We start from the raw sequence: 17,877 nt of genomic DNA on the forward strand, positions 1-17,877 counted from the left end.
ACAAAGTGAGAAATCTGTCCATATCTTGACACATTACCTTTCCACCTGTTCCGTTGTCCTTTTGCTCCATCGCTCAAGGGCTGAAAGGTACAGATTAGCTGTTCCTGTGCCCACTGCAAAAGGTCCATGTTTGCTTGCAATACTGTCACATTCTCCAGGAAGTCTAATTAATGTGATGGAAGCCATATGATGGAAAACTAATTAGTGACAAGACATATGGAAAACATACGGCAGACGGATATATGGAGGACATATGACAGAAGGGCACTCAAGGACATATTAGGAATGCCATAATTAATCAACAGTCCAATATTCTTATTATGAATGCTCTTTTCCAGAATTGCCAAACGGCTACACCTTTCATGTTAATTTCAGTCCTGGAATGCTCACGGGTTCCAGTTAGTAAGCAGGAGGTTCTCTCTGAAGCAGGCAACATTCTATAGAATGGATGGGGAACCCAAAACACTGCTGTTCAATCAAAGCTCTCACCATCCCTGGCCATTGGCCATGCTGGTTGGGGCAGATGGGAGCTGAAGGACAACAGCACCCAGAAGGGGACCTGGTTCATCATCCTGTTCTGTGTTTCCTATGGTTTGATCAAGTTTACAAAGTTAAGGAACATTTCCCAGAGATGAACAAAGGGGTGTGTGTGTGTGTTTTCCACTAACCTGTATTTAATACAGCAATATATCTGCAAAATTAAAAAATAAATAAAAATTGACCATTCCAAGGATAGAAAAGGACACAGAGGTAACAGAACATTCAGGTAGGTGTAGTTTAGTGGATCCTGCCCCCTGCTTAATTCCCCTTCTGCCTTCAATCATGATTAAAAGTTTGAAATGGGAAAGAGCCCCTTACCACGTTTTAAGTCCAGTGCCAGTTACTGTGAACCGGCCACAAATATTTTAGACCCAATCAAAATGGGTTCCCAAGCGCCAACTTTAATAGGAGTATGAATTCCCAGGGCCAAGTGATTGTGCAGTCCTTATATCTATATTCCTTTTGAAGGCATAAATGAGACAAAGCACTTTGCTGTTGGCAACAGATTTCAATGAAACATAAGGACAGTCTCTCACCACATTCTTAAAAAAAAAAACCTGACGCAATTATAGAAAGGAGGGGAAAACTGGTGTTGTTGTTGGACTCTGAGTCTACTCATTCATGGTTATTGGTCATGCTTGCTGGGGCTAACGGGAGTCCAATAAGAATACCTGGAGGGAAACCAATATGCTCCCTACTAGATGCTGCAGTGCAAAACCTGGAGTGCAGGAAGTGTCTCATAGGTGGTGGGCAACATGTTCCTTTTCCTTCCTGGATGCTTCCATATCATGGAGGAAGACACCCCTGAAGAATCCACAACTCATGGTCATCTGATGCAGTTCTATGTCAGTCCCAATGACAGGTGAGTGGGCTGAGCCAATGAAATTGAGGCACTGGGTACAACTGAACTGCGTAAATGAGAAGTGCTGGAATTGTCCCTTGAACTCAAGAATTCAGATGACATGGCTGAAACCAGAACAGGCACCACTGAACCCTGCATGGCACACCCACACGTGTGTAGGCTTAGTCCAGTCTTTTCCCAACCTGCTTCCCTCTGGATGGTTTGGACCACAGTGCCCATAATTCCTAACCTTTGGCCATGCTGGATGGAGCTAATGGGAGCTGTAGTTCAAAAGAGATGGCTGAGGAATGGTCTGGGGCTGTCAGTTCCGTACGGCCCTGGCACAGAGCTAATCAGGTCAGATCACCGCATATTAGGGCTAAGCATGCAACCCCCAAGGTTTTTCCGCTTTATGATTCAGATGAATTCAGATTGCATGGCTGATTCACATCAAAAATGCCTTGCACGTAGAAAGCTAACAAAGTTGAGAGAAGTTTTAACCGAGCTTGCTCTTGAGTGTCTTGTTTTCTACTGGAAATGGGAGTTTGTGTGTGTGAGTGTGTGTGTGTGCGTGCACGCGCACACACACACACGCGCACACGCACACGCACACGCACGCACACACACACACACACTGTGATGCATTCAATACAGAAAGGGTAAGCACATTATCCCCTCTCAGTCCTCATAACAGCATAAGATATTCACCAAATTGTCCTTAGAGTCCTTTGTCTGTGAGAAATTAAAGGGGTGGGCAGAGAAGCAAGCAAAATATATGCTCACAAAACAGAACCTGGTGCAGTAATGCAAGACACCAAAGCTCCTAAGCAAATTCCAGGATGCAGCCACAACTGAAGAAGTCAATTATGTGACCAAGGTGCTTTCTTGAATGTGCAGCTTTTAAGCTGTCCAGAGTCTAAGAAATTGGGTCCATTTCCTGGTGGGACTGGGTTGCAGTTGGGCCGCCTAGCTGCCCACCTTAGCGTGGGGGCAGGACGGCGTCCCGCGTTACGCTGGGAGAGACCCTGGCCACGTCAGGTTCTTAGGTGGCTAATCAGGCCGCTTGGGGGCGTAGACCCATTAATAAACCTAAGTTAGAGCTTAGTTGGCTATGACTGTCTGTCTCCAAACATCAGCCCAAAACTGGTCCTGTGTCTATTGTTCTCCTTTGCCCAGGATAATATTACCTTCAGTCAGGTGGGGAGGAAAGTCCTGTCCTTTTCCTCTGGAAGCATCATTCACTTGTAGATCCTATGGCAACACACCAGTTCTTGGCCAACTCTTTAGTCATGCAGAGAGATGCTTTACAGACAGGGCTAGGGGCATTAACTTCACAAGGTTTGACCACTTTAGCCGTCCCTTCTACTACAGAATCCCATCCATAGGTGTGGAGGGGACCCCATTCCATAAACAGCCTGCAACTTTGTAGCCCAACCACAAAGCTGATTTGTCTTTTGTGGTGTGGTCCATGCCAGGGAAAGGAGACTTCATTGACTTAAAAAAAGATTCACAAAACACACCTTACCTGTTGTTTCTCAATTTGACCGTGGACAGCAAAACATTCTTGAAGGTTTATAGCCTTTTCACCATGCTCGCTGTTTTGTGCAAGACCCAGGGAAAGCTAGGAGGTTGTACAGTTATCTCCCTTGGTGTAATTCTAAACCATACAACCTACTACCTCAACCCGGATACATGCAAGAAGTCAAATATGTTGGGAGGGTCAAAATCCCTGCCCCAATAAGTCCCAGCACGTACTTGCCAGGATCGGCCAATAGCGTGAGTGACCAGCACAGCATCAGAAGTTGGGAACGTGCTGGATAAATGAAATAAATAAGTTCACAGTGGGAGAACCACCACCTACCAGATCAACAAAGGGCAAGTAGGAAATATGGCCCCAGAAGAGACAACCAAGATGAAAAAGACCAGAAAAAGAAGTTGGCAACCCCACATAAGAAAAGGTGTCCACACACAGGCACAAGCTAGGATCAAACTGATTGTGCATTAGTTTGGGGGGGGGGGAGAAAGGGAATTAGAAGTTGCAATGTCAGAAGCAACAACAAAAGTCCTGTGCATAGCTGCCAAGTTTTCCGTATTCCCTGGGAAGCCCCCGTTTTTCCAGCCATTTCCCGCTGGCAGCCCGGATTTTAAAACCCCCTGTAAATCCCCTGGATTCTTACCGGCCCGGGGAGGCTCCTTCTGCGCATGTCTGGAGTCTCTGGACATGCACAGAAGCGATTTCTGGCACGGTGGCCATTTTGGAAATGGGCAGAGCATGCATAGAAGCGACTTCCGGTGCTGCTCCGCCCAGTTCCAAAATAGCCGCAGCGTGACTTCCGGAGCAGCGGCCATTTTGGAAATGGGCAGAGCATGCGTAGAAGCAACTTCCAGTGTTGCTCTGCCCAGTTCCAAAATGGCCACAGCACGACTTCTGGTTCTGCGCAGCTGCCGATCCCAGATTTTTCAGTCTGGAAGTTGGCACCTATGATCCTGTGTGTGGTGCTGTGGCAAAAAAGGGTCAACATCATTCTTAGCCTAGAATGGAGTGGGTGGAGAGCATACATGCTATTTAAAAGAACTACAGTACATCTGACCAGCACATTTCAAGGAGGGTATTGATAGATTGCAAGTGTTTTGGTGAAGAAAAGCAAGCATGTTGTAGCATCATGTGGCCCAGCCACATCACAGTATCACCATTCAATCAGAATTAGCTAATGGTCTTTAGTTCAGTCACCACTCAGTGATGTGATGCAGGGGGATTTGATCCTCCCACAGAATGGATCTCGCAGCTCATCCGGAACTCCCTTGTGCAGAATATAGGGCTTTGGTGCTGATCAACTGATGGCCATGGGGAAGTCTGCAGTGGCTAGTATTCAAACTGCTTGCAAACAGACGTCGAAGGGGATGGCTCTCAGCACCCATCAGATGAATACAAACTGCCTAACAGTGGACTTCAAATGGGGATGACTGACCCATCAGATGATCAGTGCTGACAGACAGTCTTCAAGCAGACTCAGCAACCCCCTTTCAAGTTGTCACCTGGCATCAGATGATTGGCAGGTGGGCAGTTGCACCAACCTGTCAAAGTTGGCCCGCGGCAGGTGGGGCAAAGGAAGGATCCAGCTAACCAGTCAAATCGTTCTTTGTTATTTACCATTTAGCTTCATTTCCCCCCATGGCCAAAGTATAGCCTTTCCACGCATGCGTGCCCATGTTTGTGCCCTGTACCCCAACCACATCCTCAACTCATTTGGGTGCTGATTCCGTTTGAATCTCCCGCATGTACACTGGGTTGGGTTGATCCTGACTTTCTCCCACCATATGGGATCTACTCACCGATAAGCAGTCCCCAGGTGGATGGAAGCACATTTAAAGGACACCTGAATGCTTTCAGAGAGTTAATTTGAGGGGGGGGGGAAGAAACCCTGCTTCCTCTAATGTCCTTTTTCATATTGGCAGTATTTCCTTGTTGATTTTAGTCAATTATGTCTTTACCGAATTAGTGCAATTATAGATAATTATGCAATTAGGGTGAATATGTGCAGTCATGTAATAACAATGTGACATTACAATATGTACTAATGTCATGAAGCATTAGTGAGTAAATATACCACAATGGTGAAAGTATGGCATATAAAAGTAGCAACCAAAAGCTGCAATTAAGTTTATCTGTTTGGCATGCATTACTTTCGTTTTCTCTCTTTCTTTCAAAGTACAAATCCAAATTCCTATAAATTACTTTTTTTTACGAACATGTGCATTTTTACTCTAGTAAATGCATTTTTGTACACATTACTTAGCTGGAAATCTGTATTGCAAAATTCAGAGAAGTCTGAATTTTGAATGACTGCTGCAGTTTGGTTAACCAGGGTTTCCCAAACTTGGGTCTCTAGCTGGTTTTTTTTTTGGACTACAACTCCCATCATCTTTACCTAGCAGGTCAGGGATGATGGAAATTATAATCCAAAAACAGCTAGAGAGCCAGGTTTGGGAAATTCTGGGTTACACCTGGGTTGTTTCAGGAAGTGCAAATTCAGCAAGCTCAACTCTAAATATTGGGCTGAACTGAATTTCTCCCACATCCCTACGTACAACTCACCAGGAGAAAACTTTTGTGATGGGAAAGAGGGAGAAAGGCTTCTCTGCACACACTTTGCGCAGGACACCCCAAGTCTAGAACATATGGAGGAACTTAGGCACTTTGCTAACACTTCTCTGCTCAGAACTTTAACAGGTCCCTGACTTTTGGACTTCAGGGGCAAAACCTCAATCCAACTCCACTCCAACAACTAGAGAGGCCAGGGCACCCCACAAACTTAAGCAAAGGGGTGGGGAGAACACGTGCTGTAATGTATGATGGCTGCTGTCACCACCATCTTTCCTACCCTCTTTGTTATATGTCTGGGCTGGACTGCTCTAACACTCTTCACTTCCTAACAGCAGGGAGCAGCATAGCTGCCAAGTTATCCCCTTTTTTAAGGGATTTTCCCTTATGCTGAATAGGCTTCCTCGCGAGAAAAGGGAAAACTTGGCAGCTATGGGGAGCAGTGTCCTGCAGACACAGGTGTGGTGCTCATTCTCAGGTAAGCTCACCTGCTGATAATAGCCAGGTACTCCATGTCAACTCATGCACACTCTCACCTCACAAAACTCCAGCCTGGATACATATAGCAGACCAAGCAAACACTGTTCATACCCAGTGTTTCACTGCAGTGCTCATGGAGGAAGTGCGCTCACGGTCACAACCATGCAGGAGGAGTCTGAACCAGTGCTCCTTTTGTTTGGCTCAGCTGTGCCTCTGTGTCTGGGGTCCGGACCCCACCTTTCCTAGAGTGTGGTTGCATGCTGGATTCAAATCAACCCCCCGTCTGTGTGCAACACAGAAGTAGCTCTACCTGGCATGGGTTCCTCCTGCAGCCCCTGTGAGTTTCATAAAATCATGGTCAACAATGACCAAAATTCACTCAACACATGAAAAGCTTGGCTTCATGCAGCTGACAGTGGATTCAGGTGATGTGTGGCCCACCTGCTGCTTGCATGTGTGTGGCTGAAGCAGTGCTCCAGGATGGTGGAAGAGGGAGCAAAAGTGGTTGGGAGCAGGGGGCCATGTGTTTTCTGGGGAAAGGGTTGTAGCTTAGTGCTAAACTGCATGTCTTGCATGCCTTTGGTCTTAGATTTGCTTCTCACCATTTCCAATTAAAAGGCTATAAAATATTAAGGCTGGGAGTAAGGACAGGGACAAATTCATTCAGCTCACATCCTGGTTTGCAAGTCTCACCCAAACAGTATGCAAATTGAGACATAGCTATCCTTCTAAATCTGCACTTCTCCAAATTTTGCAATGCAGTTCTCCATCAAAAAATGTGCATTAAAATGCGTGCATTAAGGAAGCATGCTCACAAAAATGCTTATATTAGTGAATGTGTTTAAAATGTATTATGTTAGGAGAAAAAGCTTTCAAAAATGTGCATATTATGCAAGGTTGCATACAGAAAGGTGTATGTTTGGTGAAATGCACACACATGCATTGGAGAACTGAGCTTAATATTTTAAAAAAAATGAAAAACAGAGAGAAACCAAACCCGATAGATTCATCCATCCCTAGCTTCGTCAGAGTTGACCAAATTGACTAGACAGACTAACAGTGTGATTCTGGATCCCAGAGAGCATCCAAAATGAACCCCAAAACAAAGGAACATGTGTTTCAAGATGCTGTAAAAACAATTTGGGATTTATTTCCAAAGCAGCTTAACACACTTTGGACAATCATTGTTTAAAAGGCTTTCTTCAGGGGTTAAACTGGAAAATGGCCAGCAGAGATAAATATATTGGGGGCTATATATAACAGAGATCTCTGCAGGTCACTTATCAGTTTAGCTCCTGAAGAAGGTCCAAGTGTGTTGAACTGTTTTGCAACTGATTTTATACCTTGAGACATATGCTCTTCTAGGGTGGTTCTGGATAAGGCAGCTTATGCTTCTTTCTCCTGCTCATTACTCCCCTTTTTCAAAAGCAGTTTTTGCTCATGTCCATATATCATTCTTGTAGGAACCAAGTCTTACTACTTTAATAAAAATAATCCAAAGAATACCTCTTCCTTCTACCTAGTTCTCCATCAACTTTGCATTCCAGGGTGTTATCCCTAATTAGTACAGGTGTTGTCAAACACCACTGACAGCATTCAAGGCAAGCAAGCATCAACACAGAAATCAGGCAGGAAAGCACTGCAAAAGTTTGGTTCAGAAGCTGACTGAATACATTAATTGAGAAACCCTTCTAAGCTCATCATCCATAGCAAATCCTTTGCCAAGAAAGTAATAGAACTTCCTGTTCAATTGCAAGCAGACTTCAATGAAATAGTGAAGCCTATTAGCATTACAGTACATTGGCAAGGACGCAGGTGGGCCTGTGGATCAAACCACAGAACCTAGGACTTGCCGATCAGAAGGTCGGTGGTTCAAATCCCCGCAACGGGGTGAGCTCCCATTGGTCGGTCACTGCTTCTGCCAACCTAGCAGTTTGAAAGCACATCAAAGTGCAAGTAGATAAATAGGTACCACTACAGCGGGAAGGTAAACAGCATTTCCGTGTGCTGCTCTGGTTCGCCAGAAGTGGCTTTGTTATGCTGGCCACATGACCTGGAAGCTATACACCGACTCTCTCGGCCAATAACGCTAGATGAGCGCCGCAACCCCAGAGTCGGTCATGACTGGACCTAATGGTCAGGGGTTCGTTTACCTTTACCTTTTACATCGGCATTATAAATAAAATTGGGAATGGGGAGGGGGGGGAGTAATCCTGTGAAATTTGCTTGGAAAGCAAGGATCAAGGAAGGCAAAAGCAGTCACCTGCTTTGTTCCAGTCCTGAGAAACACCTGTGGATTTGAACTCTACAAGCAAAAATAATATCGCAAGATAAATCGATGGAAGCTAAATAACAGCTCAGAGTGGGGCAGGGGAAGACTTAATCCAAGTCAACTCCCACATGTAGAGAAGAACAAACATACACATGACATAGACAGTGAGATCAAGAACCATATGCATTCCACGACTCCGTGCAAGACAAATAAGTAGATAGTCACAGCATCCTGAGAACTTCACTACCTTCCAATTAAAAGAAACATGGGAAGGTTCTGTCCTTCATTGTTGTGTGAAGATAGGTCCCCAATTTGGCCCACAAAGCTGTTTCTTCCCCAAACTACTCCCACCTGTCCCATGCCGTATGTGATATCAGGTATGGCACAGGTAGAAATGTAGCTACAAAGGAACAATTGGGAGCTTGACGTGAGCTCCTGGTTGCTCTTTTGTAAGCCAGGTGAGGCCCTCAAATTACAGCTCCCAAGATCTTCTGCAGGGGAGCCCTGGCGGTTTAAAACTGGTATGAAACCAGCACGCATTTTTTGGTGCATCCCAGCGGGAAATGGTCCACTGGGACAAATGTGGCATCAGAAGTGCCTCTGCCAATCAGAACAGACAATGCAGAGCTACATGGACCAGTAGTGCAACAGTCTATAATCCAGCCCTCCTGCATTCATTACATTCCACACCTTGTCATTTACTTCCTTTGAATAAAGTCATTTAAGCCACATTTGGGGCACCATATGAAGCATAACCAGGATGGCATTTTAATTGTGCAGCAAGATTTGTATGGCTAATTTCAGTGCTCCTGCTCGGAAGGGAAGGGGGAAGACAAGTGAGGCAGTTAGGCCAATCTAGTTATTGCCATATTGAAAGCATTAAACATTTATTGTTATGTTTAAAATCCACGTTTTGTGCATTGGCCAAGCAGACACATACCTATAGATACAAGCTTGTGTAGGATAGGAGCACAAGTTCGGATCTACGGGTTTGTGGCAACTGGCAGGAAGGTCTTCTTATAATATTAAAGAGAAATAAGCCATTTCTGGAAGTGAAAACACAAGGCTGTTAGAAATGGGAAAATTTCACTCTCAACATTTTCACCAAGGCACTTAAGATAATAATAATAATAATAATAATAATAATAATAATAATAATAATAATAACCCAGCTGATTTTCCAATGCTGGAATCCACACCAGGAAACGGTTGTGGATCTCCACCCCCAAACAGGTCTCAAAGATGCGGCAAATCACCAAAATGTATTCTAGTAACTAAAACATTTCCCACCAAAAATAAGAATAAAAAACAGACAGAATGTTTGCTCCTTTCCTAGTACCTTTATCCATGCCTGGATTATATTCAGTTTCTCCCTGCTCAATGGCTGGGGGTTGAATGTATGAACTGAAGACATGATGCCATGGGGGCTTCTCCACCCCTTTTCTTTCTCAGGTGACCTGTGGCCAGGAACCAATACAACAACACCCCCCCCCCCCGAAGCACATGCAGATGTGAAGCCAATCAACAGCTTTGGCTTCCAGCTTTCCGACAGCTTCTGCGCTTCCTTCCCATTTATTTTCTGTTGCCCCTCTTTGTTGTTACCCATGCCACTTTAAATATCAACAATACATCACATTATTTCCTCGTCTGAAACATTTTTTTATCCTGCCCATGAGAAAGCAAGCCAGCAAATTAGACAGAGACAATTGGCAAGATTTAGGCTGCCAGCCTAGACACCCCTGGGTGGAGGATTGTTTTCAGCCTAAGGGCCACATTCTCTCATGGGCAACCTTCCAGGGGCCTCGTGCCAGTGGTGGGAGGGGCTGGAGGCAAGGAGTGGGTGGAGCAATGTCTGCGATTCCTCCCTGTGCTCAGGAGGCTACATTCCAGCCATACAAAACTCATAAACAAATGGACTATGTTGAAGCAGCAAAGTTAACAGCTAAAATAAGAGAATCTATTGATGACTTCTTCTTCTTTTTAAGAATGGAAGCCTTTTTCGGATTATTTTAATAAATACTACAGCATGAAGAATCCGTGAACAGGTTTTCAAACTATGAGCAACAGAAGAATTAAAGATTATTGTGTTAAAAAATAGGGAAAACAGGGGGCAGCAAAGCGGGGGATAAGAAAAACATCACAGAAAATGGGGTGGGAAGTGGATAATATAAAAGAATTTTAAAAAAATATGTATTGGAATTTTATGTGGAACTTTTATAAAAAAAATTCTTTAAAAAATAAATAAATCAGGTATTTCTATGTGCACCCTCCACCTTTCTATCCAGGCAAATGTGAAGCCATATCACAGTTCAAGGGTATACTGTATATTCCAGCTCAGCAAAAGCATTCGAGTGGGGGGGAGGGGGAGCAGGGCCGGTGACACCTGAGGTCTCTCAAGGGGGCATGGCCTCATAAAAGGCCTGAGGCGGGAAAGGAAAGCCCCGGAGGCCTTAGGTTCCTACCCTTGCTATATACACTGAGGTCACACCCACGGCCTAGATTTAAAGTGCATTTAACACATGGCTCCCCCTCAAAGGGTCCTGGGAACTGTAGTTTGCTCCAACACACTTAGCAAACAGCTCGGCCAGGATTTGTGCATGCCTACAGGAGAGGGACGTGGGTGGCGCTGTGGGTTAAACCACAGAGCCTAGGGCTTGCCGATCAGAAGGTCGGCAGTTCGAATCCCCGTGACAGGATGAGCTCCCGTTGCTCCTGTTGCTTGGTCCCAGCTCCTGCCAACCTAGCAGTTCGAAAGCACGTCAAAGTACAAGTAGATAAATAGGTACCGCTACAACGGGAAGGTAAACCACGTTTCCGTGTGCTGCTCTGGTTTGCCAGAAGCGGCTTAGTCATGCTGGCCACATGACCTGGAAGCTGTACGCCGGCTCCCTCAGCCAATAACGCAAGATGAGCGCCGCAACCCCAGAGTCGGTCACGACTGGACCTAATAGTCAGGGGTCCCTTTACCTTACAGGAGAGTTCAGGTGGCTAGCCCATGGCTTTCCAGATATGGTTGGGCTCCCAGCTCCCATCAGCCCCAGCCAGCATGACCAGTGGTTAGAGATGACAAGTGTGGCAATCCCACACCATGTGACATGTCACAGGACAGCCACCCTATGCACAAGAGCCATAGGCAGAGGCAAAGGCAGGGAGGGAAGAGATGTCAAGGGGTGGGGTGTTCCCTCAGCATTGTTTGTCCTGATCTGAATCAATTCCCGCTTTCATACTACCTATGGCACCGGGGGGCAAGATCTTGTTCATGATTCTTCCTCACGAAAACCTTGCATGATGGTCTCCCAAGCCCCACTACTGTCCATTCATAAAATTCATTTTTGAGTTGCCACAATGCCACAGGGTGACGTTTAGCCTTTTTCTCACCTGGGATGGTCATTCTCTGTTTACAGCTTGCCCCCCACCCCCATCCCAAAGAGGAGAATTTTTATTTGAGGAGGCTTCTATTTTTGTAGGAACACCTCGTGTTTGTTTTGCTTGAAAGCAAAACCACAGAGCCATCTGCAAATACTGGAGGAAGGCTTGCATTGCAAAGATAGCATCAACACTACCTGTTATTTCATGGCTTTTACGCGGGCGGGGGGAGGGGATGGGGACGCTAAGCTATGCTCCTAAGCAATAGATCCTGAGCATTTTATAAATAGGCAGCAGGGGGATTGCTTTGGAAGAACTGATGTAATGGGTCGATATGGAAGGAGGGAGGCATTGAGATGTAGGAGAGAAACGGCTGAGAGAAGCCACATTAGTTAAGAAGATCATGTGACCCTTTCGCCCAGCCAATCATAAACCAAATTAATCTTCCCTTTGTCTTTTATCACAGAGCCACAAACCATTTTTAGAAGGGGGTGGGAATGTCTACAGCTCATAAAATCCTCTACTTGTAGGAAAGACAAGCATATTGAGGGGAAAAACACAGCAGCACACCCTATTCACCAAAGATAGAGGATGCTGCTGAAGGCTGCTCCAAAACGCTCAGTGAAATGGCTTAAGCACCAGCAATTTAGTTAGAAATGGGTGGAGGTGGGCTGTGTATATTTTGCATCAATGCCAGGTGATGGGTGTAAAAAACACACAACAACCAGGGGGTCATGGGGGTATTGAAACCCTTCCTCACTGTGACTGTACTGCCCAATCATGAAATTAAACACACAAACACACACACACTGCAATTAGCTTTGAAATATCTTGAGAACAAAGGAAGGATGGCTGGAAATGCAGTGGAACAAGCAGAGTTCATAATACTTTTGAAGGTGGCCTTCATTAATGAAGTATCCTTCGATCCTGATGTGGCAGACTGCGAGTGCAATCCTACACATACTACAGTTATGGTAGCAGAAGGGCTACAACAACTTTCCTGACCCAGGGACCTTCCACATGTTGTCAGACTACAACTCCCATCATCCCTGACCACTGGGGCATGCTGGGTTGGGCTGATGGGAGTTGGAGTCTGAAACACCCGGAAGCAGTGGTCTGGGGTCAAAGACCTGTTGCTGTTTCTCCAGCAGAATCCCTGCAGGGTCCCCCACCCACACTATCCTAGAACTGCTCAATCAGCATGAAATGGGAGCTTTTTAGCCACTGTAGAGTTGAGTTAAGAATTCTGGTATGAATTTTGGTTTTTGATGTTTTTGTTATCAGAAAATTAACAAATTGTATTTTTTTTTTTAAAGGAAGTTCTTTGCACCAAATATCCTGTCTCCAGAATACAAAGAGGAACTCGACCAGGACAATTGCTTTGCCTTGGAGGCCCAGCTGCAAACAGCAGCCGCTTCCCCACTTGAACAACTGGACAGAGCATCCTGTAGCCACTCTACATAGGGTACCTGCCGCAGTTGTCTCCTGTGTCTCTCCCACTCCCTTGCTGTATGTGAATATCCCGTATCTTGCCCAAATTGTTGGGAGTGTCTCTCATCTAGGACTTACTCCCACATGTATCCTAGCTCTCTACTGACAAGGACAAAGCACTTCACTGAAAGCATTGGTACTTTTGCTGCTGTGGTGGCTGCGGCTTCCCTCATTGCCTCTCCGGGCCCCTTTCCGTCCCTGCTCCACAGAAAGAGAGAGACTCTTCCTCGCTCGGCGACCCTTGGGCCTTTCTCCCAATGGGGACTGTGCCTTCTCCCAATGGTCTTGTCTGGATGCAGCCTTACATGGCCTCTCCCCCAAAAAACCAGTACTTGTGAGCAGTGTGGGGGGAGGGGCGGGGATCAGGGGAAGTGAAGTTTTGTCTGCAGGAATACCTCTGGTTCTCGATTGCTGGTGTCTTACTATGTGGACCACAGTGGCTCATGCAGCAAAAGGAGCTGTGGAATAATTTTTATCTTTTACATATGTTTTTGCTGTGTGGTTTTATGTACTTTTGTTATAAACTGCTTTGTTTGTTGTTGTTTTTAAATAAGACAATGGACTATATTTTCAAATAAATAACAATAATAAATAATAATAACCTGACATATGGGGGCGGGGATCAGAGGATTAGTGAATTGATTCCTCCTGTGTCCAGCTGCTGGGGGGGGGCATCTCCATGACCCCTCTGCAACATCCCCACATCAACTTCACATAATTTCCTCAACATCTTCACAACTTCATCCTTCCATAGATTAAACTATGGAACTTGCTGCCACAGGAGGCAGTGATGGCCACCAAACTAAATGGCTTTTTTAAAAGGATTGAACAAAGTCATGGAGGAGAAGGCTATCAATGGCTACTAGTCCTGATGGCGATGCTCCGCCCCTGCCATTGGAAGCAGCAATGCTTCTGCATACCAGTTGCCGGAAGCCACAGGAGGATCTATTGCTATCGTGCTCAGATTCTGCTTGAGGGTTTCCCACAGGCATCTGTGAGAACAGGATGCTAGACTAGAAGGGCCATAGGCCTGATCCAACAGGCTCCACGACATCACCATGCAGGGTGTGACTGGTAGGTGGAGGACCCCATTCTGTGCTTTTTGGAGCAGTGCCGTTTCCCCTTCCTTTTCTGGAATGGTTGAATGTGTAAGATAGGGTGGACATTTCTGCTGGTGTACTGGTGCATGCAAAATAAAAGCAGTTTGCAACCATTTTGTGTTTCAGCAAGAACAGTTCACATCCAGACCAATGTCGCGAAGACATTCGGGGCTTTTCAAAACACTTACGTCAGTGGTCATAAATTTATCCTTCCAGAACTTACTTATATTTCGCATAACTTATTGTGGAGAGGGCAGAATGGGAACAAGAAAAAATACAGAACTGTTGCTGGAGGAGGGCCAGAACTGGAACAAAAGGTATGTTAACATATTGGGGAAATTCTTAGTGAATAGATGGCCCCATCTTGTTGGGTCCAAATATTTGGCAAATGAATTCACGGGGTCAGGGTGAAGATCCATTGATTTTAAATATATATCCTTATATAGTGGGTTCATATTAACCAATTTGCTGGGTATTTGAAAGAGCTGTTGATGAGCAGTGTTTGTGATTTGAAGCAAGAGGAATCCCCCTAGAGACAGGTGACATTTTAAAACAGAAGCCAGTTGTCTATATCATCACACACACACACATATCTCACCTGGACTCACCTCCAGGATAAGGTGCTAGCGTTAAGAAAATACAAAATAACATTGCTTTCCTGCATGCTTGAAGACAATGGGTGGGGCAGGGGGATGGTGCTAATTTGAATACTGCCCAAATAAGCAAGGGGAAGGGCACATCTGCAGTAAACATTATCACATATTGGGTAGCTACCAACATTGTACCAGGGACAGTGGATAACACGATGTAGATGCATTTGAGAAAAAGTAATAAGATTTAGAGAAGCATTACCTGTTTCCACAAAGGGTCATCAATTCTCCACTGTAACTTTTAACATGGATGGAGGAATAATTGCTCCGGCTGCCGAGATTGTTACCCAAAGAGAGAGAGAGAGAGAGAATAGAAAAATAGAAAAATCACAGGGGGGGGGGAGAGCGACAGAAATGCTCCTTCTTGGTGCTTTTGCAAATGCTATTCTCTCTATGCCCCAGCAGGATTCTTGGCTGCTAGTCCAAACCTCTTTCTCGTGCCAAGTTTTCAAAATGCCGGTTTTGCCTTTCATTTTATTGTTCCTTTCGCAACCACTTAAAACCATGCAGCTGCTAACAGGAGGGGGAAGAAGAAGAAGAAGAAGAAGAAGAAGAAGAAGAAGAAGAAGAAGAAGAAGAAGAAGAAGAAGAAGAAGAAGAAGAAGAAGAAATATTTCAGTTTTGCTTTGAAGACCACCCCTGGGATGGAAATGGAGTGATACCTACAAAGATGTGCGGGGTGTTTTTTTGGAGGAGGGTTTCTCCTACTCAAGGCAGAACTTGGATTTTTAAATTTCTTTTTATGAAATGACCACTCAAAGAACAGGCGAAACTAAATTGTCTGAATTTGTTAGCCACCATAGTTATGTAAAGGCTGCTGTTGGGCGAGGCGGCTTGGGTCTGCCCATTTCCACATTCTCCTCTTCCATTCCATCTCCCATGAAGGACAAAGCTCAAAACCAAAACAAAGGGAGAGAGGAAGGTTTCCCTCTTATTCCTTTTATAATGTAGTTTTGAGGGCGTCCGGCATTCTCAAGCTCACTGTATTTGCCTATGCCAATGGTATTGCACCCGAATAAACAATAGCACAGGAGTTGTTCTCAGAATTCAATTCTAATTGGAAAAGGGCAGTTGTTCAATGCAATTGGTGACTGTAAGTGAAACTACGGTGTTTTGAGGTTGGGTTTTTTCTGGTTGTTGGTTTAAAAGGGAAAAAAGTTAAATTTTGTAAATTTTGTGGGGAATGATCAAGGAAATAATTTTATTTTTTCCACATGTGACAGTACAACGGACAGTCATGGTGATCCATAAAGATAATTCTACATTTTGGGACCACAGATTTGTAGTACACTATACAGACCAATCAAAATTTCTGCATCAGATGTATTGATATGGCGAAATAAAGAAATGTATGTGATGGTCTTTTTATATATTTTTTCAAAAGCACAAACCACATAGGCAAATTTAGAGCGAATCATATTGTTTATATGTAGCTAATTAGAGGTAGGCGTCCCTAAATATAACATACTAAATCAGTGTCAGGAATGTTTGTACTATCTAATTTTAAGTCTCTATGATTCACTGGATTCAGGAATATAATTATAACAAAGAATAAAGTTATTTTGTTCTAATGAAAATAATCATCAAACCTCTTCAGTTTTTGGAAATTGACTAGCACAGGTCTTATGCTTCAGTGGAAAGTGATTTTAAATTTAAAGAAAGAAAAACAGAAGCTGGGGAAAACAATAATCCAGAACGACCAACAGCATAAGTATTTCAAATTGAACCAATAAGAGTTGTGTGTGTGTGTGTGTGTGTGTGTGTGTGTGTGTGTGTGTGTATGGTGTGTGAATTAAGGAGAGAGGAGGAAAGCAGAAGGCAGAGAAGAAGCATGAAATGTAAAATAGGAAAATCAGATGACAGGATCTGCGATTCCCTTCATAGAAATGAATCGATCCGCTGCTACACTGCAGTTTGTGTGCCCAAAAAAGTTTAACACTTGCGGGCCCGGGGAGGCGGGGGGAACCCCTCTGCTTTTATTTTGGAGATGTACTCTCCAAAATAATTGGGTGGTTAGGTCTGCAGAATAAACGGTAGAACAGACTAAACTACATTGATATGTTTTGGGGGTGTTGTTTTTTTTTAAAGAGGATTTAAAATAAAATTTACAAACCCTGGGAGGGATGGAGAGGATTAATCCAGCGAACACATGCGATAGACAAAAGAGCAAGGAAATAGGGACTGTCCACTTTTCATTTCAACTTCTACTGTATAAAAGAACACGATTCTCTCTCCTACAATGCCGCAAAGAACCGGGAAGGGCGGCCAAAGGGCCTTCAGCCTCCGCAAATCCTGCCCACAAGAAAGGGAGCTCTTTGGCAAAACCATCAAAAACAGATTTTCTGCAGAAAATGAAATAGAAGAAGAAGAAGAAGAAGAAGAAGAAGAAGAAGAAGAAGAAGAAGAAGAAGAAGAAGAAGAAGAGAGAAGAAAGAATTAAGGTGATATATCTCCCTCATCTAGTTCATTGCAAAACCTCCACTTACCGAGAAAATGTCTTGCGGCATTCTGAACAGAGCACCCTCCCCCCCCTTCTTTTTTTAGCTAAATATTTTCACCAACTTTCTTTCTTTCTTTCTTTCTTTCTTTCTTTCTTTCTTTCTTTCTTTCTTTCTTTCTTTCTTTCACAAAGGAAGCACAAACAAAACGTAACAAATTAAAAACAGCGACATGGTAGACATTTCCCCCATTATAATTATCATTTTTAAAAGATAATATAAGACACGCTTTTCACAGAAGATGGATTCCTCCAACTTAAGAATCTCTATGTATGCAACACACACTATATATATATGGATCTTTCTGCCTATTGCCTTCCTCACCCACCTTTCTAAACTCCGCTGCAGCTCTCTTTAAACTGCTCCTTGTTCCAATGTGGAGCCCCTGCTTAACTACAGAATGACAAGTAACATCTGTTTGTATGGAAGCCAACATCGAGTCCTCCCAAAAAAAAAGAAGGAAAAAAAGAGGTTTGGTTTCTTTATATTTTCCTCCCTCGTGCTCTCTCTCTCTTTTCCTTTTATTCCTCCCTTTTT

At 44.3% G+C, this 17,877-nt stretch overlaps 1 long non-coding RNA gene across 6 annotated transcripts in view; it reads right to left on the minus strand.

The window, feature by feature from the left end:
* The window catches only part of LOC118096945 (uncharacterized), a 60,534-nt gene extending 51,386 nt beyond the window's left edge, over positions 1-9,148 (minus strand). For all 6 annotated transcript variants that reach the window (XR_015947127.1, XR_015947124.1, XR_015947125.1 and 3 more), the window contains exon 1: positions 38-9,148. This is a non-coding gene — a long non-coding RNA (uncharacterized LOC118096945). The remainder of the gene's footprint in view (positions 1-37) is intronic.
* Between the last annotated feature and the right edge of the window lie 8,729 nt (positions 9,149-17,877).

This window comes from Zootoca vivipara, chromosome 14 (genome assembly GCF_965207765.1).
Source record: "Zootoca vivipara chromosome 14, rZooViv2.hap1.1, whole genome shotgun sequence".
NCBI lineage: Eukaryota > Metazoa > Chordata > Lepidosauria > Squamata > Lacertidae > Zootoca > Zootoca vivipara.